We start from the raw sequence: 22,449 nt of genomic DNA, 5'->3' as shown, positions 1-22,449 counted from the left end.
TAACTGGAGCGCTACACAGTTCAGAAATGCTTTTTCTAGTGTCAGTGATAAATGTAAATAGTATCATTTAGGCTACAATAAACATTACACAGCCTGCATTAGGAACAGCACAACCAGTAGACAGAGGGAGGCGATGCTTCCCTTTTACTCAGCACTGGTGAAGCACGTCTGAAGTTCTGGGCCCAAGTCTGGCTCCTTAGTACAAGAGGAAGACATGGACTTACTGCAGCGAGTACAGCAAAGGGCTGCTAAAATGATTAAGGGACAGCAGCATCTGACATATGAAGAGAGGTGGACACAGTTGTAACTGTTCAGCCTGAAGAGGAGGATGCTCCCAAAGGTCTTATGCGCATGTAAAAATACCTGATGGGAGAGAAAAGATTAGCAAGCTGGACTTTTCTCGGTGGCATCCTGTGAAAAGACAGGAGGATGTATATTTCACAAACTGAAATACAGGAAATTCCATTTAAGCATAGGAAAATTTTTTTTTTTCTGTGAGGGTTGTCAAACACTGCACCATGATGTTTAGAGATACTGTAGAGTCTTCACCCTTCAAGATCCTGGAAACCTGACTAGACATCATTCTGAACAATGTGCTTTGACCTTGCTTTGAGCAGCAGGGTTGGACTAGCTCAAGTCCAGAGATGCCTTTCAACCTCAGTCTTTCTGTCATTCTGTTGTCTGCCAGCATCTCCAGTCCCACAGGGCTGATGTCTGAAGCCATCTAGGCTGAGCAATCAACTACTCAGCACCACAGCTCTGGGCTGCAGGTTTTTATATTTTCAGAAATTTCAGTTGTCATGGGGGAGATGATAAATTTGAGAGGTTCTTCTTTGAAGACATCTTATTTGAGAACTTGAATTAAATACAGCAGATGCCAGTAAATGACAGTTTAGGAGTGTTAATTATGCTCTGATTTATGATGCCTTTATATTTGATTATACATATATCTTAGCATCATTACATATAATATAAACTTTCCATCCCATTTGTCAAAAAGAGAGCCTTATTTTAAAGAAGAAACTGAAGAAAATTTTAAGTGTGACATAAGTGCTTCTTAATGAAAACATGGAATCTTTTTTGGTATTTGTAGGACCTTATGTAAGAAATTTATTTAATTTTGTTTGGAGAACTAACTTTTCAATGGCTAAGTAAAATAAATACTGTCTTATATTAATACTTTAATTAATATAACTTTAAATACTATTTTCTTCTTCCAAATACTCACTGCAAAGGTCTTATTCATAAGCATGTTCTTTGTTTTTATTGGGTGCAAGTTTGCAAGTCTTTACTAGGACACACATAACAATTGATATGATAAGAGATTAACAGTGGCTTTCCAAGAACTGTGGGAGACCTTTGGGTGCTGCTGATCCAGTTCCTCATCAAATGTTCAAATTCACGGTTCTTGTCCAGCATTCATTTGTCATGCTGGGCACAGCAGGTTTACACTGCAGTGATCACCATATCTAAATTTGCACAGCACATCGTGGAATAGGCATTCTCTGTGCAACAGAAGCCCCTACTCCTTTTGGTACAGAAACTTGATCATGGAATTCATTTATATCAGTTGCTCAGAAGCTGTTTCTAACTTCTTTTTTTTTTTTTTTCTACAGAAATGTCTGGTTTCCTGAGGCAAGAAAAGTGAGAATGAAAAGCAAGAGTTAAGGTAGTTCGCAGATGAGGGCAAACATTAGGAAAATCATACCTTGCCTTGAGACTAATCTTTGTTTCGCACCAATACATTATCTATTAATACAGTAATTTTATGAGCTACATAATGTCCTGAATGTTTTATCACTCATTAAGCTCAATATTGCTTGTCAATAACTTCAGAAATGGCAACAAAATAGGCTCTTGCAGATTATTTTCAGCTGACTAACCAGTGGTTGAAGGAATTAATCAGTTCTATAGCTGACAGATTTCTTTTAACACAGCAGGGAGGGAAGCATGGTGTGAAACAGATATATCTTCCAGTTCTGACAGTCAAGAAGGCAACAAAACATTCACACCTTGGATTTGATACCCTCTCTTCTCTAAAGCTAGTCTGTTCAAAACCACTTGGAAATGTGCTACTTTTTTTTGGTTGATTTTGACTCTCACTTCTGCACAAGCCTGTTAAGGCACAACAGTGAGTGAGCCACAAGAAATGATACCCCTTCTTCTCTTCCTGTGTAGGTATGGTGCTTCTCCCTCAGTTTACAACAGCTGTTCTTCCTGGTGAAATATTCTGTTTGCTTCCATGTGACTTGATAAGGCAGCTCAGTCACTGTTAATTGTTCAAGTCTAACAAAATTATTTCTGAGCCTTGGTTTCCAAAAACCACCCATTGTTTTCACAGTAAAAATACCATAAATTGCTTTGGCAATGATTGTGGAGTTATCATTCTGCTTCAATGGTGTCACACAAGAATTAAGAGTCTGATTTCAGACCTGGGCAACTCTATAAAAAGTGTTTCATGAATTCGTATTCTAAATTGAACTTGGTTACCTGACATGCCGAAGTTGTTTAAATGATTCTTGTTTTCTGTGCTCATCTGGAAAGGCGTTGATTCCCTTCTGTCACTGTTTAGCCATTGGTTTTAACAGTTGCACCCCAAGGCTACAGTAAAAATATATATATTCTGTGAGATTGCACAGAATATCATTGGCAACAAGTAAATCAAAGCCGTGGCAGAGAGAGTGCAAATAAAACAAATATGGCAGCACACAGTCCTCAGACTGAAGAGTATGTGGAGTGGAAAAGACATCAGTAACCACAGCGCCTTGCCACCCTGGTGACACTGGTTCCTACTCGTGCGGAAGCCGCTGACTAAAGCTCCCGGCTCTGCGCAAAATGACATTTCTCGACATCTAAACCCGCGCGGTGCCGCACGACGGCGAGGCACTCCCGGGACACCCCGGGGGTGTCGGTGCCGTGTCCGCAGCCCCGCGGGAGCCCCGCACCTCCGGGCAGCGCCGCGGCGGCGCTCGGCGGGGCGAGCGCGGCTCCGCCCGGCCCTGCCCAACCCGGCCCGGGGCCATCGCACCGCCCCCCGGCCGCCGCCCCCGCCCCGCCGCCGCCCTGATTGGGCCCGCGGGGAGGCCCCTCCCGCCGGCTCCCTCCGCCGCCGCGCCCGCTCCCCAAATACACCTTGGCGGCGCCGGGGAGCGGCAGCGGCGCCTGCCCAGAGCCCCTCGGTGGGGCTGCGCGGCCGCGGCACCCCCGCGACATGGTGAGTGAGTGAGTGAGTGAGTGAGGGAGCGAGTGAGGGAGCCTCGCCCGGGGCGCGGAGCGCGGCGGAGCGGGGCGGCGGGGACCCTGGACAGCGCTGGGACGGGGCGCCCCCCGTGCCCGCGGGGCTCTCGGGGCCGGGTCTGGGACTGGATCTGGGTCTGGGACTGGATCTGGGTCTGGCTCTGGGTCTGGGTCTCTCCCCCGGCCGTGGTCGGGTCTGAGCCCCGGGATCGGGCGGGGGCTGGCGGGAAGCCCCTCTCCCCTCTGCATCCCGAGCCCCTCTTGCACCGTGCCCCCAGCCAAATATGGTTGTAGGCGAAATCTGCGTGGATTAGGGGCTGGAAGCGCCCGAGGAGCTCGCTGAAGGCTCTGGCCACGAGGGGTACCCCGGCGGCCTTTGTGCTTTGTGAGGCTTTCTAAGAATTCGCGAACTACTGATGCCCGTCAAGCTAATTGAACCCATTCAGGCTGGTGTTACTGCGTTATGCTTAGGTAAGGTTTCTTGTCTGGTTTTCAGAGTAATTCATATGATTGGAGCTCACGAATTAGACACAAACCTGGTATTTCATCACATACCTGATGTTCTAACAATAACTTCATTTTTGCATTTGATATTCCAATTTTTTTGCCCAGGAAGAATAAATGAACCCCCAAACTGTGTTGCATTCATTATGATTAACAGTTTTTCACTCAAGTCTCTTAGCTCCCCTATTATTTCTATTTTTCCAAATTTTTGGCTCGTAATTCTTTTTCTTAGTGAGTAGGGTTGTTTCTGTGTCTAAAGTTCAGCGACCATTACTAGCCTAGGCCTAGTAGTCCCTTTATAAAATCATTACTATCTATAATCATTAGACACTTGAAAAGTTTTTCTTTCATGTGTAAAGGAGTGCTTTTATACATCTTATGTCCTCTCTCAAGCTTGATCTAATGCTGCTTCTAAAATGGCTCTGTTTTCAGAGCTGGCCACTTATTCTGTGGTTGTAGTAAGATGGCTTTCTAAATTTGAAGGATGAATTAACAGGGAAAAGTCCTAAGCAAGGATGCAGTGTATCTGTAATGCTGTATTTGGGCTACTCACTTTTACCGGACTACAGGTTACACTGTGCTGCATGTGGGTTGGCCTAAAAAGAAATGGTAAGACATTTGCTAGTTGGAATACTAGTAGGAAAAAGGAAATTTTATTCACTCAGATTTTCCATTGTGAAGTCTCGGAATACAGAGCTACAGAAAAATGTAACAGAGGAATTTTTCATAACAAGTGTAAGAGTTTAATTATATTTCTATGAATAGAATGAAGTGTTATACTTATTTGGAAATGGTCTAATCTTAGGTTTTTTTCTAAGACAAAACTCCCAATGGTGCCACTCCCTTTTCTTATAGTTAGAATTAAGATGATTTGTTTCCAAACTACAGAAAGTAGTCGCAAGAAATCATACACTTTAAATCATATAAATGGGTCTACTGCTTTTCTAGGGTCAGGAACAAAAGGTGGTGACAGCCTGTGCTGGGAAGAGATTCCAGTAACAGACTATTTTACACAATTAATCCGAGAAAATAAGCAAGTTAAATGACTGGAGAATGTGTGTGAATGTGTTACAAATGTTCTCTTAATTGTAGAGAAGTTTCTTGCTTGAACCTGTGTTGCTCTGGGGTGCTACATATGGCCATACATTCTGCAGCTCTGATGACTGTTCTGTTTGCTTTGCCAGTAGCAAGAACCTTAAATGAATTAGATGATTGTAAGGAAGCATGAGGAATACTGTAGCCGTGATACAAAAACTTTATGCTCCCCATTCTCAAAAGAGAAATGCATTTGCTGAAATCATGCTGCTCTAAAGCAGGGAGGAAAAGTATGGAGGGAGAAAGAAGGGAAGCACATAGAGATTTCTTGATTGCATTTTTTTTTCCTGTGGAATTATGTAGTGTGCAGCTATTTTGAGTCATGAAGTGCAAGACCATGAGGTGAACATCAGAGGAGAAGGTAAGGAAGTTAGTTCTACAGTGGGGTTTTTTTACCCTTTTCTGACATCAATAAAATGTCTCACCATCCCTCCTCTCACTCGTTCACTTGCTGAGTACTCACTTAAATTATTCAAGTTTTTAATGAACCATTCAAAATGAGAAGTCAAAGTTAGTGTCCATAAAAGTAAGTACTAAAGTAGTATATATTTCTCTTATTCTGATTAGTACTTTCTTTAAAAAATCTGTCTTTAGCCTTCTGTGACAGTCTGTTTCAAAACAGATCCCACAAGTCGATAATAAAATCTAATATGCCAAATATCAGTAGCAGTCAAAACCTCGTTGTGTCATGCCATAAAAGATAAAGTATCACAGCTACTATGAATATGAATTCTGTTTGAAATTCTCAAAAGAAAATACTGACTCAAAATAAGAAATCCAAAAAGCCAAGGTAGAGTTTTTAGCAAATACAGTTATTTTCCTTTTAACTGAGTTGTTCAAAAAAAGATGTTATAAATTGCATCTTACTTAAAAAAACCCAGAAACTCAAAATCAAGCACCTCAGTTAACTAAGGAAGCAGATGCAACATTCTAAATTATCCACAAGGAAATATGTATTAGAAGGTATTGGCTGTATTCTGTATCTACTTTGTAGACAAGGAAGAAGTTTCATTTTTTTTTCATAAAACTTACTCATTTAAGAAAAGTTCAGTATAGGTAAAAAGAAATCTTTTAAAATATTTATTGGAAACTACAGGACATGCTTTAAGGAATTTTATTGTAATGTTTAGAAATCATTACGTCTCAGTTTGCACATTTTATTAGCATATGAAATTTGAGCCATTGGAGAGCTGCCATTAGGGTTTCTTTGTTGGAATTCCTTGAACATTTTTTATTATTTACTTTCTGAAGATCTTTACTGTCTATGTGTTTATTAAAATTTACTGCATTTATGTAGATGGTTAGCATTGCAATTAAAATTTTTAGCATTTGAAATGTAAATTAGGCCAAATCTCACATTTGACATTACTTTGAGTATTCTTTTTAACACATTTTCAGCATCTTGTAATATATATGATGTATATTCAGCATGTCTCGCATGAATAGTTGTACGAGGAGTAGAGATTCAAGTTTATCACTAAACAGCTGGGTTTTTTTTACGTCAGTTCAGGGCATAGGTCTTTTTTCAAGAAAGCACTACTGCTCAGGGCAGAATGTTAGTATCTACTTAATATTTAAATTACAATAGGATTTAAGCACATGCTTCAATTGACTAGGGCTTCTAGCTATGGCATAAACAACAAATACACTTTTTGTAATAAAGGCAGCAAAATCTGCTAGAAACAGCAAATTTATAAGGTTTTTGCTTATAGATTCACCTGCTATAATACAATTGAAAAGACCATATAAATGTCTCTAATGAAGCCTTTTGTAACATAGTTATTGATTGCTGCTCCTTTGGTGATATGCTGTTCTTCCACTTTTTGGTTGTCCTACTCAGGTGATACCAGTCGTAGGTCAGTGCTAGTGTTTCCATGTCATTTTGGCTCCTCATTTATAGCTTGTAGCTTACCACACTGGATAATTACTTATTTTTGGAGATCTGGAGTCTGGAGCAAGCTGACATTCACTCCCTTTTCAGAGGAATGCAGGTTTCTCTGCTCTCAGTTGTTCTGCTGCTTCATGACCTAAGTCAGAGCAAATATGTTCTCTAGGAATTAATTTTACGTCACCATAGAGAGTCCTCATCACGTCCTGTTCATTGATTCAGAACCCAAGCACATATATGAGCTTTAGGGCTTCCACAGTCTTAAAGCAAATCTCACCCTACCAGAGCACAGTATTTTGGGATATTCACTTCCACTTATTTTTCATTCATATTTCCTAATACATGATAGTTTTGTTAAGTGGAATCATGCCCTTGCTAAGAGTATTACAGCTTTCAGATTTAATTGTGATGTATTTTAACTGACATTCTCATTTGGTTCAAATGCCCACTGCCACGGTTCAGACCCTCACTGCTGCTTGAACTTGGCAGTATTGTGGTAGCCATTATTCTTGATTTTACTGCTCTGACTCTTTAAATTAGTTCCTTTGTATTACTTAAAGTCAATTTGTGAATTGATTTTCTTCTTGCATATTCACACTAGAAGCAGCTGTTCCAAGAGAATAGTGCCCTGCTAGTAGAAGGACTCAAACGAGCCCCCTTCTCATGCAAGTCAGCAGCAGTAGGCTAATTTCTTACAGGCAGAACACTAAGCCTAGATGACAACCAAGCTATGACCTTATGTGTTATTTCTGGGAGAGTATTTCTTTCATGAGACCCCCTGTCTGTACCTCCTATGCATATGTATCTGCCTGAATGTGAACAGAATGCTGTGCTGTCCCTGCTTGAGTGACAAGGCTGCTTTTTCTCTGCTCTAAGGAAAGAGGAAGAATGCCTGGAGACTTGCATAGAGCTGTCTAAACCCCCCCCTTGGGACAGTTTGGCTATGCCTTGCACTTTACGCATGGCTATGCCCATTGATTGTTTCAGCTAAGTCCATATAGAAAATAGGTCAGTCATGCAGTGGCTCAGGAAGAGAGCTTTAATTGTGTGGTTGCAATCTAGAAACAGGATGGCGTGCATCATCATGGAGGAGACTGGAACCACTTCCAAAAATGTTATCAAGCATTGTGGAATCTAGCCCTTAGAAAGCTATTTGTGTTAGAGAGTTGCAGGGAGTATCCCATGCAAGTTATCCAATTGCTTCAGTGTGAATAAAGTAAAAATTTCTTGCTAGAAGGCAATGTGCTGAAATTCGTTGATCATTTTCCCCTCCACAAATGGAAATTGAAAGAAACATACATTTATGAAGTGAATCTTTCCCTTAGCCCCATTCTGAGGTATTCAGAACAAAAATTGTTTCATGCTTTTGGGGAAAATATATTTTGTTAGGATCCTCCTGGTGTAATTCTAGAATGTTATTGATTCCAGAGAGTGCAGTAACACTTATGGTTTCTGTGATGCCACATACAGTAGTTGCTGCTAAACTCTCTACTTTTAATGAATAATAGCGCAACTATTTTTGAAACCCCAGAAAAAGGTTTCTCTAAAGTATATTGTTGTGTAGTGATGACTGCCTTTCTAATGCTGACCAAGGTAAATGTGTGTTTAGTTTCATTTTAACCTTGCATTTCACTTGGCACTTGATACAGATGGAGACTGACAAAAGTTTTTCAGGGAAAGCCAATTTCCCTCCTCGGCAAATACAGAAACTCTTCACACATGAAAGAGCACTAGTAAAAGCCTGAATACAACAGAGGAACACCTCAGCAAAATTTCTAGTTTGTTACTTGGAAAAATTAGGATTTTGCATTCGCTCATAATTATTTATATTTTGAAAATGCAAGACAATATACTCAGGTGGTGTCTTCTGGTTAATAGGGAGGGGCATCTGCTACATTAATAGCTGTGTCCCTCCCTAGCCTTGACTGCAGGCACCCTGGAGCCTAAAATACTCATTGCAGTTCCTGTTTTAAATAGAACTGCTAAAAATGGCAAAATTTCCATGTCTTTGGAGAAAGCATGCATCCATCTAACTTTAAATTCAATTTTTTTTCTTTTTTGCCAAAATTGTCTTCATAGTTGTCTCTTTGCAAGCTGAGAACGCAAAACCACTTGCCTTTATGATGAGAAAAATATTTGGTGGACTGATAAACTGTTGAAATTTTGGTGAAAATAGAGCCATTAGTCCACAGAAATCACAAGGCATATCTAGAGGTAGGATTTTAGAATTTTTACATGGGAGGAATGGTATGAAGGGAAGAATAGTCTTGTGGCTTAAGTAACTTAGCAAGGCTTTTGGTCAATGGGGAACTGATTTTTTTTCTCAAAAACTTCTGGAAATCTTGACAGAAATAATTACAATTAGATGGAATTAAATGCTTATTTTGATGCAGTTGAAGGTTCCCAAACAGGTTGCATGATATTAATAAAACCAGCCAAGGGGAAATGCCTTTCCTTTGAACTTTGAACAATTATGAAGCCTTCAGAAATGAGAGAATGACATTAAACCTGCTGTGTGTTAGTCACGAAGATTTAGGGTGAGGACACCTTCCTTGTTCTGCTTTTATATATCGCACCTGCACCCTTTTATGAATTCTATCTGTAAAATCTATTTGAATTTTACTTGTGTGCAAGTGTTTTGATCCCATCTTTAGTCTTGAAATCTGGCTGCAAATTTTTATAAGGCTTGACCTGATTTTTGTAAATCACTCAGATCTACTAATTGGCCAAAAAACTTGTGCAATCTCATAACTTGTGTTATGAGGTCTGGATGCACTTCTTAGCTCAGCTGCAGTCCTTCTTTTGTGATCTTCAGATGCCTTATTTCCCCACCTATAAAAGAGACATCATTATGCCTCCTTTCATATCTCACTTTTTCTGTCTTAGCCAGTCAGAGGGCAAACCCTTCAGGTCAGACATCATCTTTTGGTGTATATTCCTGTATGGCCCTGATCTTAATTTGAGCCTTCTGGGTTAAAATAAGCAAGTAACAGACCTAATAACAGCAACAGAGAAAGAGCAGAATGCAAGATAACAGTGGCACAATTTCTCTGCCAAGCAACCTGCCCAGGGATGAACTCACCAGACAAAAGGTTAAATATCAGTGTAAGCAACGCTTCTGTAGGGATTTTCACTTGTTGACCAAGTATTGATCCCACTGATTGAATGGTGACCTTCGTGAATGTTAAAAGGTAATGAAATATTTCCTTCTGCAGACAAAAACATTTGGTTGTGTTGTGTCAACGAAACACCATAGAGGAGACCAGTCTTCCAATGGCGAGTTAGGCATGGTGTGCAAAACATTTTAATAGGCTCACAGCGTTTGTAGTATGACACTGAAAATCTGCAGCTGATCTGAAAACTGGTATCAACTTCGATCAGCTCCACACTTACTCTGCATGTCACATGCTCCAGATCTGTGGGAGATACAGCACGATAACTATAATCTGTGGAAAAAGTAATTGACCAGAACAGTAGTAAATTTTAGAACCCACAGAGGCATGGCCAGTCAAAGTTCAAAGTGTGCAGCTATACCATGCATGAGATAGAGGTGGACATCATGACAGTGACTATTCTCTTAGATTAGAGAGGTGCACTAGCAAATACCAATAAAAAGTGTTTTTAACAGTTGCTTAATATAGGAAATGTCATTTCATTATATTTTCCTTCGAGTTTCTCTTTGAAAAGTACTACTAAGTTCTAAGCAAAAATGGGTTTAAATGATAAATAGAGGGGAATTAAAAGGTAAAGGTATCTTTTCAAATAGGCTTTGAAGCAGTGAAGAACAAGGAATACTGATGGAATATGGAATTGTGATTTACCCATAGCAAAAGCTAAAACAGAACATCTATCCCTGCCCATATTGTGGGCAGAATTTTGTTAGCACTAAATTGGAATAGGTTAAAAATAAGATAAGAAACTGCAATGAGAGTAGTAGTGGCAGAAAAGCATCTAATGGGGATGATGTATTTAAAAAAATAGTTAGATTCTATTGCCACTGCTGTAATTTACTGTATTATAAATGGCTGATCTATCTAATGCTGGAATAAATATGCCAAAAAAAGGCAGTTATATGTTTTACATGGGATTTAGAAGCCCGTTATAAACAGACTTGAAAACCTAGAGCAAAGGTTTACAACATGACTATGCTGCAAAGACACTTGTGATACTGTGATAACTTAATTTCTCCATTGTCATAAGATACTTGTAAATGAGTGCTTGTGTCTTGTTAGAACTTGCCAGGTACAAGTACTTAAAACAAATGTTTTGTATTTTCCACAGCATCTAGACTGTAAGCAGAAATGTCAAATGTTTCTGACCCCATGTAAAGGAAGACATACACAGTGCAGCAGACATTTTCCTCCGTTTGTTTTTACCTGCTGAGAGTGCACACTCTGCAAGATTCATGGTGCTTATGAATGCTCTAGAATGCCAAAATGCTTAAAAATATTGTCTTCATCTTGGCAGGAAATTCTTCATGAAGGAGATACTACCTTTTGTTATCCTTAAACTTAGGTCTCTGGTTTATATCCTCTAGGAACTCATGCATCTCATTCCTTCTCTCTGCCCCAGCTATACATGTGGTTTCTCATCTTTTATCCCCTAGAAGAAGGGGGAACTTGCTATATAGATTCTCTTTCTGTGCACATAAACAAGCACAGATGTGGAACCTATTGTTACATGATTTCTTTTTTCAAGGGCCCAGACAACAAAAAATCTTTCTAGTCAAAGGAGCATGTCTTTTTGGGGTAATATTCAAATAACATTCAAAACCTATTTGAAGTACTCCCTGAGTATAGAGGCACCAGTATGCAACACAGAAAGTTGGAGACATCCTGCTATCTGCTCCATTTTTGAAATGATCGTGGTTCCTTAATATAATGAAAAAAACAGGTGTTCAGTGGTGGATTTCCATTTCACAGATTTAGAAAACAGCACATGCAGAGTGGTTTTCTTTGGTGGGAAATAGCACTTGAAGGATCTTTGGTGTGGGACAGCCTCTACACTAAAAGTGAGTATTATGGTATCTGGGTGGCTGAAGTGTTGAGACAAAGAAGTTTATCAAATACATTTGACTTTAGTTTGGATTCTCAACAAAGTAAATGACCCCAGATGACCCCAGATGACCCCATTGCTACTTCTGTTTAGCTGTCATTCCCATTTGGAGCTCTGTCCTCCAGAGCGAGACTCAAGCTGTGTTCTCTGCTCATTTTGCCTGAGGACTGAAGCCCAAAGCCTCCCAGCACTGAAGCATAAATTGCCACACCTTGAACTAAGAACTGTGTGCCCTTACAGTTCCTTATATCTGTGGTGGCACAGGGGGAGGAAGGTCTGGCTTGTGGTTAATGGTGATTGCTGACACTAGTGCACTTCCATGCTGCCTCACTGGAGTGCAGGTCAGGGCCTTCAAGGAAGCCAGGTAACTTGTTCTTCCATCCTGGGATCTCAGATACATGTGCAGCACTGACTGGTGTTTTAGAAGGCCTGTTGGAGAGAGAAGAGACTTTCCTTATAGACATATTATAAAAGAAAAGTGAAATATATTTTAAAAAGAAGATGTAAAACTTTGAAATCTTAAATCAGGAGCAATGGGCATCTGGCCTTTAAGTTACAAATTGACACCACTTCAAACAAAATTCTAGAAAATAATATAGGAAATATCCATGTTTGGGAAGTTTTTACTTCTTTATTAACACAATGAAACAAAACAAGATATGTCATTCCCAGCCTCCTAAGAGATGCTAGTGAGGCAAACCACTGAAACTAGAAATTGGATCTTGACAACCAAATCAGGGTGATAAACATGTATCCTTTCTTAAAGAGTAATATATAATCAACAGAGTTGGTTGAAACTCAAAAACCACAGCCACAAAAAAAACTCCCCTAAAATCTAACATAAGGCTGGAAAGCTCCTTGAAATTATCATTTAAGCATGTTCTATAGGCTATAATAACGATTACAGAAAAATTATTTGCATAAGCACCTACCAATCTTCAGTGGATTTGTAGTAGAGGAAAAGAAATTTATCAGTAAGGAACTGCCCATTACAAGTAGTTTTGTTCTATTGCCCACAATTTCCTTATTTCTTATGTATTTTTTAATCCTCATGACTTTCTATAGGCTTCCTTCTCTACTTTGTTGTTTTTTCCTCCTTGCTCCTTTATCCTGTCTGTATCTCCCTTCTCTCCTTTTTATCTCTCACATAATAAAGAACAACAGATATTGCAAATTAAATTAGAAAAAAAATAGAAAATCTATGCCATCTGAGAAATGGAGCAAAGCTTTGATCTTTCAGACTTTGGTAAGAATCCTGTGATAATATCGTTGCAGCCAATGCAGTTATACAGGTTTTAAGATGAAGAATCACGGATAATTCTAGGTACCCTGCCTAGAATAACTGCAGGAAGATTACCCCATGGTTCAAACAATGCACAAAGTTCAGGTTCGGTAGCACAGAAGCATGTTAGTTCAAATCACAAGCATATTTTTTTGTAACAGTTTTTAGTATGATTCTAGTCTTTTGAAAAAACCAAGTCCTCTGGCAAAATCATCTAACTTATTTTATGGAAAAATTATCTGTATTTACCCAATGAGAGAAAGACCCAAGGGCCTTGTGCAAAAAGTCACAAAAGTGAATTTGTGAGACGAGTAGCAGAAGAATGCTTATGGTTAAAATACATTTAATTTACCTCAATATTTAAACCCTGAATTTGTACCTCAGATTAGTGGCTACTGATTGGTATATCTGATCAGTTTTTGCACTATTCTTTGTTAACATGTTCTTCGATTTCCCTTCCTCCATATCTCTTAATCTGTTTAATTTCTGTTTATCTGAAACACCTGCCACAGAAATCAGTGAATTCCAGTGGAATTTACAAGAATTTCAAGCCAAGCATCTGTTTCTGTGGCAGTCTGTGCCTAGCACTCTGGCACAAAAATATCCAGAACTGAAACAGACACTAGAGTTTCAAAGAAGCTGGATGACATTATTTTCATTTTTGTGGGATTTGAATACTCAGCTTTGATATTGTTACAAGAAACTGCAATTCAACAGCTAATGCACTTGAACCAGTATAATGTATGGTTTGAAACATCCTAAATCTTTCTAAATGAATCTGTTGTAACTGGGGGAGCAGCACTGACCAAGGTTTCGACTATTTGAGCTATAAGGATGTATCTTTTCTTTGTTGTTTAGCACTACTGAAGGTTTGGCAAAGTAGCATTATATGCCATTTATTTTCCTTTGTGTCATGATCGATACCTCAAAGATCCTCTGATTTTCGCTGCATATGTTATTAAAACAAGAAGCTACATTTCAATAATGACTTAAGAAGTTTCTTTATAAAGGATCTCACATTTCTAGATCTGAATAACCTGCTATAGTCTGTCCAATACATTCCTTTTGGGTTTAAATAGATATGTCAAAGCCGAATCTCCCATAAATATTTTCAGCTTACTTTTCCACAGGGCCACATTTTCACCTCGCTCTTTTACATCAAACTGCCACCAAGGCTAAGGGGAAGTTATTACAGAATAAGTGGTGAACATGGCAGTTACCTCTGAGTTAATTTTGCATTCCTTCTCCCTCCTGCTGTCATTTGCATGTCCTGACTTTTCCTCTGCAAAAGTAATCCGAGAAACACTCTGTGCAATTTGATTTCTTTCAAATGCTTAAAAGAAGAGTAGAATGAATGGAACGGAAGGATTTGAAAGATCAGTAGCTGTGATAACTTCAGCAATTGCACTGGAGACAATAACAAGCATCACAGATTGAACATATGACAGGAAGCCAAAATCTGCCTCTTGATTTATTTAATTTTTAGTTTTGTTACACAAGTGGTATACACCAACAGTGGGCTAATGTTAGTTATTAAGTGTGTATTTGTTGTGATTAATTAACAAGATTAATTTGTCTTAATACCACATGTGTAAGCGCATCTTTACTTTGCTTCATCATTTTAGTGAAAAAAGAAGCCTGCGTTTTTAAAGTCAGTATAAATTCACATATTCACTTAGTTTTCTCTGCTTTAAATGCGTATCTGCTATATTTTCCAGAAGAGAATTAGGAGGCAACTAAACAATATACTCAAATTGGTATTGTAATGTATTTCTAGAGCATTCAATCTCACAGGATGTGCTGATAACCTTTGAAACTGTGCTTTTCAAAGGTAAGATCCACTGCTTTTGTGCACTCAAATCTTTAGGCAACAAACTGTTGCCTAAAAGACCGAGGATAAAAAAAGACTCCAGGCCAATTTAGGAAGAGATGAGGGAGCAGAAGCTTTAATAAGCCTCCAGGCCACAGGAATACAAACCACAGGTGCTACGATTTTATAATGATGTCCATCCAATCCCCGTCCATCCAATCCCCGTTCGACCACCCCCTGGTTCTGCCCCATTCCGCCCTTCAGCACACGCCTTTGGGAATTGAGTCTGGGGGAGTTTGGGACCCCTCTTTCATCATCTTCATCCTCCTCTCATCATGTTGACTCCTTGGAGGCCCTCCAAAGTTCTGGGCTTGAAGGTCACTTTTGCCCATGTTTACATCTTCTGGTGCAGATGTTAAGGTGTTTTCTGCAATTCCACCTTGAAAGGAAGACTAAACAGCTAACAGAATTTTGAGGGATTGATATGGGATGGGGTTTGGTATGTGCAACCGTTAAGCTACTGCCGTTAACTTTTACTGGAAAATACTGGTAAGAGATATAATACAGTGAGACAGTAAAAGAATGCATGTTAATTATGCTGGTAGAGACCTCAGTGTGAAAATGATACCTGAGTTATGTGCTGCTGTAGTTACTTCTACTGGAAATATCTTTTTTAGAAGAGCAGATTTTTAAAGAGGTGGGCTATGAATAACTATATCTGCCTGTACCATTGTGTGGAAAATGACAGGCCAATCAGTAAAATAAAAAAGGAAGGTACTAATTTACAGTGCACATGGCTAAATCAGCAATTTCAATTAATTTTAAATCTGTTTTGTAGCAGAAACCATCTGTAGGCATTTAATCAAAAAGGAAGGCACCTTCTAGTCCTGCTCTGCAAATACCATGGAAGAGAACAATTGGGAAAGTAGCTGATTTCTCTACTTCTTCAGAGCTGCTTTTTCTTTTTTTTTTGCCATGGGATCTATCTAAAGCAGAATCAGTAGCTGCATGATGGCTGTGAAAACACTCCTTTCAGCCATCTATTCTGGTTGAATACAGATCTTCAATCAATATATTTTTCAGAAAAGTTACGAGGACACGACCTCACTGCTGCAGGAAAATGAACCATTTTCACTAATTACAAGTTCCTATTATTACCTTCCCATGTATAGTTTTTAACCTTTCTAGAATCTCAAATGACCTCAGTTCTGTGATTGCCATCGCATCTGCACACCTAGCTGCAAAAACCCCAAATCAAAAAAGCCATGGTCATATTTTGGTTCAAAAATAAGAAAACATGCAAATCAGTATTTCAGTGACAGCAGTCACAGACCTGTTAGTTTTAATCCTATTCCTGCTATATCCAGAAACATGCTGTTGACTTCAATGGGAGTTGGCATGAGTGCCGAACTATGAATAAATATGAAAGGTAGTTGTCAGTGATTTTCAGTGGGAAAATGATTTTGTAGACATTGTAAACAGAAGTGACAGGTGGCAAACACCCAGTCAGAAAACTCTGCAATTGAATTCTGCTAATGAAACACTTTACTTTCTACAGACCTAGTTTTCAGACAGTTCTCTAAGATCTGTAGAGTTCAGGGAAACTTTCAGTACTTTTATTTATAATACTACTAGTACTTTTATTTATAAAACTTGCTGTTCATTATAATTTAAAGCTGTGAACACAAAGGGAATATTTAACCATATGCACTGTCATTAGACACTACAATCACTGTTTTATATTGCTCTACAATGCTTCAATATATTTGGGAAAATAATAACAATAATGGTGTTTCCACAAACCTAAGTGTCAGTTGTGTAAAGTTACCCACATCAACGTCAGTTAGATCAGTACGTGCATAAGCATCTTTGAAGAAGTAGGAGAATTTTTATCATCTCTGAAGATGCTTCACAGTTAATCCAGACCATGATTCTCAAGTGAGAAGTTACTTCATGCATTAGAAATTTGGAATTTTTAAGCAGTTTATTGTTTAATTTATTATAGAAGATGCATGAATACTAGCTTAAGATTGCACTAATGGTATGAGATAAAAAGTTATCTTTTTGCAGCACTTGCAGGAGCTCAGTTACTTTATCACAAAATAATTACAATTATTTTGTATTTTATTTGCTCCTAAAAAGCATTTTTTGATCTATGAAATAAATAAAAATCAGATTTTGCAGACATTTGAAGGTAAAGGTCCAGTTAAATGAGTAAAATTCTATGCATTTTTAAGTTTGAGAAATCAAGCTGTAAGAGTAGGTAGTTGGAAGGAATCAGTAAGCACAACTACTAACCATTACTTCATATTCTAGGCCCACAGTGCTTCTCCTTTTGTAGATTCTAATTTAGATTCCACTGGCTATCGGCAAGACTTTGATCTTTACATTTAACTCCTGCTGCCTGTCAAGAACACTGCATGTCCTCAGGACAAGTTTTAATTCTTGGAAAGAAAAAGTTTTGAAGACATAAACTTCTTTTTCTTAGCTTTTCTCTTACAATTTTTGTGGAAGTATTTTACTTTCAGAGACTGAAAATGCAGATTAATCCTATATTTAGAAATATATTCCTTTAAAGTATGAGAGTAATTTCCAGATGCTTTAGATTGGGTTTGGTTTTGCTTGTCCTCACTGCAGCACTTCCTCTATTTCAATTACCTTCCTTTTCTTCCTTACCTGGGCACCTGGATCACTCGAGGTCTCATCAGTTATGTCAGTTCAATATCAGGATTTCTCAAAAAAAATCCAAAACCAAACACAAAAATTAAATAGTGTGTTGTGGTTACATACAGCAGGTTGTTTCTAGTGTTTGTGAGGTATCTTTAGCTCTGCCTCAAGAAAAATGGCCACAAGCAGTCAGGCTCAACAGCTCCTGTGGCATGAGGAGTTCTGGGTTTTCAGGGGTAGTATCTCCATCTAAGGAAGCTCCATAGCTGATGGTACAAGCCATGCTTTGGACCAGGGGTGATGGTGCACAGATGTGCCACAGCCAAGGGCTGCTACTTCTGCCTAAGAGTGTGACAGGGGAAGCAGAGGATCAGGTGCTGTGAGGCTCCTGCTGCGCTTGCTATGGAGTGTTTTCACAGATAGGTTTTGACTCACAGGAAGAGAATATTTTTCCCACGCTGTCTTCTCAGCATGCCTCCCTGTTATTTGGTTCCAGCATAGGAAAATATTTACCCTACCAAAGTACTTAATGTGATACTTAAAATGGCAAATATGTATTTTATCAGCAACATTTGGGAATCAGTCCTTCCTTTAGCTACATGCCAAAACATGGGTGTAGTAATTAAGGTTCCTCCTGTGCTTTTAATTGAAACCAGAAATGTGGCTGCAATATAGCTTTCACATCTGGAGTCTGGGCTTCTCCCAGGGGTATAGTTGGATCTAAGGATTTGTTCAGACCATTACAGGGAAATGAGTCAGTCACAAAATCAGTATAAAAATTCAGTGATACTTTAAAACTAGGGTTTTGCCCTGTCTTCAAGAACACTGGTTTCAATATTAAGGTACAGTGTTTTGTGTTATTACACAAATGCTAATATTTTAAAGCAGCAGAAATGTGTGTCTCACGATGACCTTAATTGGCAGTTTTCTATTAGGTATGACTCACTACCACTTAAAAATTTGTAAGATTTGCCTACCTCCTTCAGTTACTTACATCTTGTGCTAAGGAGCAATACCCAAATAAAGTAATGCTTTGAAGGTGTGTGCACCCTGAACGTGGTCAAGTTAACAATAAAGGAAGCAGCCAAAGAAAGCTTACTTATTTGTGCAGAATTTAATAAGATTATTAAATACTTACTTTGAATTCTTAAAATATTAACTTATATACTGATGTGGATTTGAACAATTTTCTCTGAGTATTTTAGAAGCCTCCTTTAAGTCCTTGGAAACAGACCAATCACTAGGGCTTTGATTCTGTTGCTACACACAGCACTTCAGATTAATCAAACAAAATTATAAGATTTAGATATTTTTCCTGTGTTTGCTGATAGGCACAACAGCTGAAGCTGCAATGACCTGCTACTGATAGAGTGGGTGATGGGTCCTAACCTGTCTTGCTCTCTGCAGAGGCACACTGGCCGGCAAGGGTCAAAAAGCAGTGATTTCTGAATCCCTGATTCAGAATTTAGAGCTGATTCACAGATTAGAGCTGAATGGGAATAGCAAGCCTCTGCCTTATGTAAAGGAAAGACAAGTTAACAGCTGCTTCTGTGGTGGCAATGGCTTCCACACCTCAGTGAGCATCTGCAAGTGCTGCAATCACTCTCACACTGGAGAAAGTTAGATTCAGTCAACTGTGTCTTCTGAGTGCTGCAAAACAAACTAATCTTTTTTTAATTGCTCAACATGTTCACCTAACTGATATATGATTGAAAATAAAAAAGTGACATTATATCATTATACCATACTCTGCTTGTCATAAGAGAACAGTATTTAATGTTGCTTCTAATTTTTGAGCCATGTCCATAAACTAAGAGTATAAACCACTTTTAGCTACTGTTGAGAAGTGGTATTGCTTAATTATGATAAATGGCTATGTTACTGTTAGGGGATTTTATGTATGATTGATTAATTGAACTGTATTTCGTGACATTCTCAAGAAAGGTTTTAACAGAGGAAATATTCAGAAGCAACTAGTACAAATAAACATACAGGAAGGCATTTTGACTGTAAGACAAGTATAGATGTAAATATACGATGAACTGTTTGCACAAAGCATTTTGAACACTGTTAAGTTATTCTGCAGCTATGACTATGCTATGTGAAGTCATCTTCATTTTTCTGAGTGGCTCAGTGCCATGTTGTATTCAGTCAGAGATTGAATAAATTTGTTGCTTGTAGTTTGATCTCAGAGCAGATTATTTAATTTTAATTTTCAATTTGTTTCCCAAGGTAACTGACATCAATTAATATGGCAGAGATGGAGAATTCACATTAAACACTGCTGCTCTCCTGGGATGAGCTCTCTCAAAGCATGTTTGGAGTGAAATTAAAACCAGAAAATTTTCTCTTTTTTTTTTTTTTGTTATGGTCAAAAAATGCCTTTAAACATCAGAATAAACGTGAGGGCTGGTGTTCCTCATTCCTGAAACACATCTGCAGATGTTTGACTTAACCTGTGATGTGTGCTATCATCTTTCTCATACCTTTTTATAGTCCATTATACTGAAATTCCTCCTATAATCTCTACACTGGGGATTCATTATCTTCTCCTATCAGACCTTTAACACCACTCTCTAATTACCGTCTGAGACAGATTTTCATATAGCAAAATATATTTTTTTCTGAATATCAGTTACATAAGTGCAAGATGCACTTAGCATACTAGATGCAAACTTGATGTTTTAATAAAGAAAGACCTAGACTATGCGTAGAGTTTTTTTAGTATTTGAATCCTCTGAAGTGTCATGTAATTAGGTTTTCCACTTTGTTTATTTAAAGATGTGATTTAGGGGATTTTGTTGTTGCAGAGATCAGGAAGAGGTTTGAATTGATCACTGCTTGAAAATTGTTATACTATTAAATTGATAATGGTTTTGAACTGAGATCTCTGTTATCAAAGACTTAAAATGTTTTAGCAGTTATTTTTTAAATTCAAGATTTATCTAGAAATTTACAGCCCAAATCCAGCAAAACATGTAAGTAAGATCCATCAAAGCCATAAGTTTTTTTAGCCTTTGACAATGATGCATGTATATATTTATGTTTATTTCAGTATGCAGATCAGTCCAACGACAGAAAAGATGGTTCTTTTTTGCTTTTCTTTCGTAGTAGAGTAATATGTGTATATAGGAATAGGGGTATATAGTGCCTTCTGAATAAAAATGCTCTTACATAAATATATGTATATAAAACAATGCTTACAGTATAAAGTATTATGGATAGTTATGTATTTGGAGTCTGGTTCTTGCTTTGAATTTTTCACTGCCTTTTTTGCTACATAGTATTCAGCAATAAAAAATGAAGCATTACTGATGTCCATGCAGCAGAAACAAATGAGTTTCTAAGTAAAAACTGAAATCAGAAATATAGAATGTTATATAAACATTCTTCAGTCTCTTGTTCTTAGCATTGTGTTCATTGATTCTTAAAATAATACTTTAATTTTGATAGATGTCCCCTAGAAGCTGGCCTGACAACATTAGTATTACAGCATACTTTAAAAGGGCCTTTTCTGCCAAATATTTTTTTTTTTGCAGCAGATCCAATCAAAGTAGTTTCTGCCTGTTTCTCCTTTTATCCACGCCACTTGTGTTGGGTGTGCAGCACTCCTCTGCTGTGCCATTCATTCCAGCTGTTCTGCTGATAACCTGTATCGGGGAATTAGTTATTTTTAACCCTGATGCAGTTGCTGTGTGACCCTAAAAGCCCTTTGGGTGTCTCAGGGGCAGAAACAAGCGGTTTGGTGCACATGCTTATTAAAGCTGTAGCGCCTTTGAAAGACATAGTTATTGTCCTATATCTCCAGAGAGAAAAATGTAGTACTTAACTGCTTCCAGATCACCAAAAGCTCTTGAGGATTATCTTTATAGAGTAGTATCATATGAGGATGAAAGGATCTGATTCAATAAGATACAGTCAATAGAAAGTGAATGAAAGAGCCTTTTTCAGATTCTCTAACTGAAATAAATCATAGACTTGTTTAGGTTGGAAAGAACTCTGAGATCATTGAGTCTAACCATTAAAACCATTAACCCAGCACTTCCATCTTTACCATTAAACCATGCCTCTTAGCACCACATCTACACATCTTTTAAATACCTCCAAGGATGATGATTCTGCCATTTCCCTGGGCAGCCTATTCCAATTCTGAATGCTCTTTCCATGAAGAAATGTTTCTTAATATCCAATCTGAACCTCCCTTGGCAAAACTTGAGGCCAGTTCTTCTTGTCCTGTCACTTGGTAACCCTCACCTCGCTACACTTCCTTTCAGGTCATTGTAGAGAGCAGTAAGGTCACCTCTGAGTCTACTTTTCTCCAGGCTAAACACCCCCAGCTTCTTCAAGCTGTTCCTCCTAAGACTTGTGCTCCAGACCCTTCACCATCTCCATTGCCCTTCTCTGGACACACTCCAGCACCTCAATGTCTTTCTTGAACTAAAGGGCTCAAAATTGGACACAGGACTTGAGCTGAGTGCAGGGGAACAATCACTGCCCTGGTCCTGCTGGCCACACTGCTGCTGATACAGGCCAGGATCCATTGGCCTTCACGCCACCTGGGCACGCTGCTGGCTCATGTTCAGCTGATGTCAACCAGCACCCCCAGGTCATTTTCCACTGTGCAATTTTCCAGCTACTCTGCCCCCAGCCTGTAGTGCTGCATGGGGCTGTTGTGACCCAAGGGCAGGACCCAGCACTTGGCTTTGTTGAACCTCATACCACTGCCCTCATCACACAGATCCAGCCTGTCCAAATCCCCCTGCAGAGCCTTCCTGTCCTCCAGCACATCAACACTCCTGCCCAACTTGATGCTGCCTACAAACTGACTGAGGGTGCAGTCAATCCCCTCATCCAGGACATTGATAAAGACATTAAACAGGACTGTCCTCAATCCTGAGCCCTGGGGAACCC

The 22,449-nt window shown here is 38.8% G+C and overlaps 1 protein-coding gene across 1 annotated transcript in view; it reads left to right on the top strand.

The window, feature by feature from the left end:
• Positions 1–3,118: 3,118 nt before the first annotated feature.
• The window catches only part of GUCY1A1 (guanylate cyclase 1 soluble subunit alpha 1), a 34,589-nt gene continuing 15,258 nt past the window's right edge, over positions 3,119–22,449 (top strand). Inside the window, exon 1 of the mRNA XM_027676867.1 lies at positions 3,119–3,214. The gene's annotated coding sequence lies outside the window, so the exon portion shown is untranslated. The remainder of the gene's footprint in view (positions 3,215–22,449) is intronic.

The sequence above is a fragment of the Neopelma chrysocephalum genome, unplaced genomic scaffold (genome assembly GCF_003984885.1).
Source record: "Neopelma chrysocephalum unplaced genomic scaffold, ASM398488v2 Primary Assembly neopelma1_42b, whole genome shotgun sequence".
Classification (NCBI taxonomy): domain Eukaryota; kingdom Metazoa; phylum Chordata; class Aves; order Passeriformes; family Pipridae; genus Neopelma; species Neopelma chrysocephalum.
The sequence above is the reverse complement of the archived record's forward strand: the minus strand, read 5'-3'. Positions and strand labels throughout refer to the sequence as shown.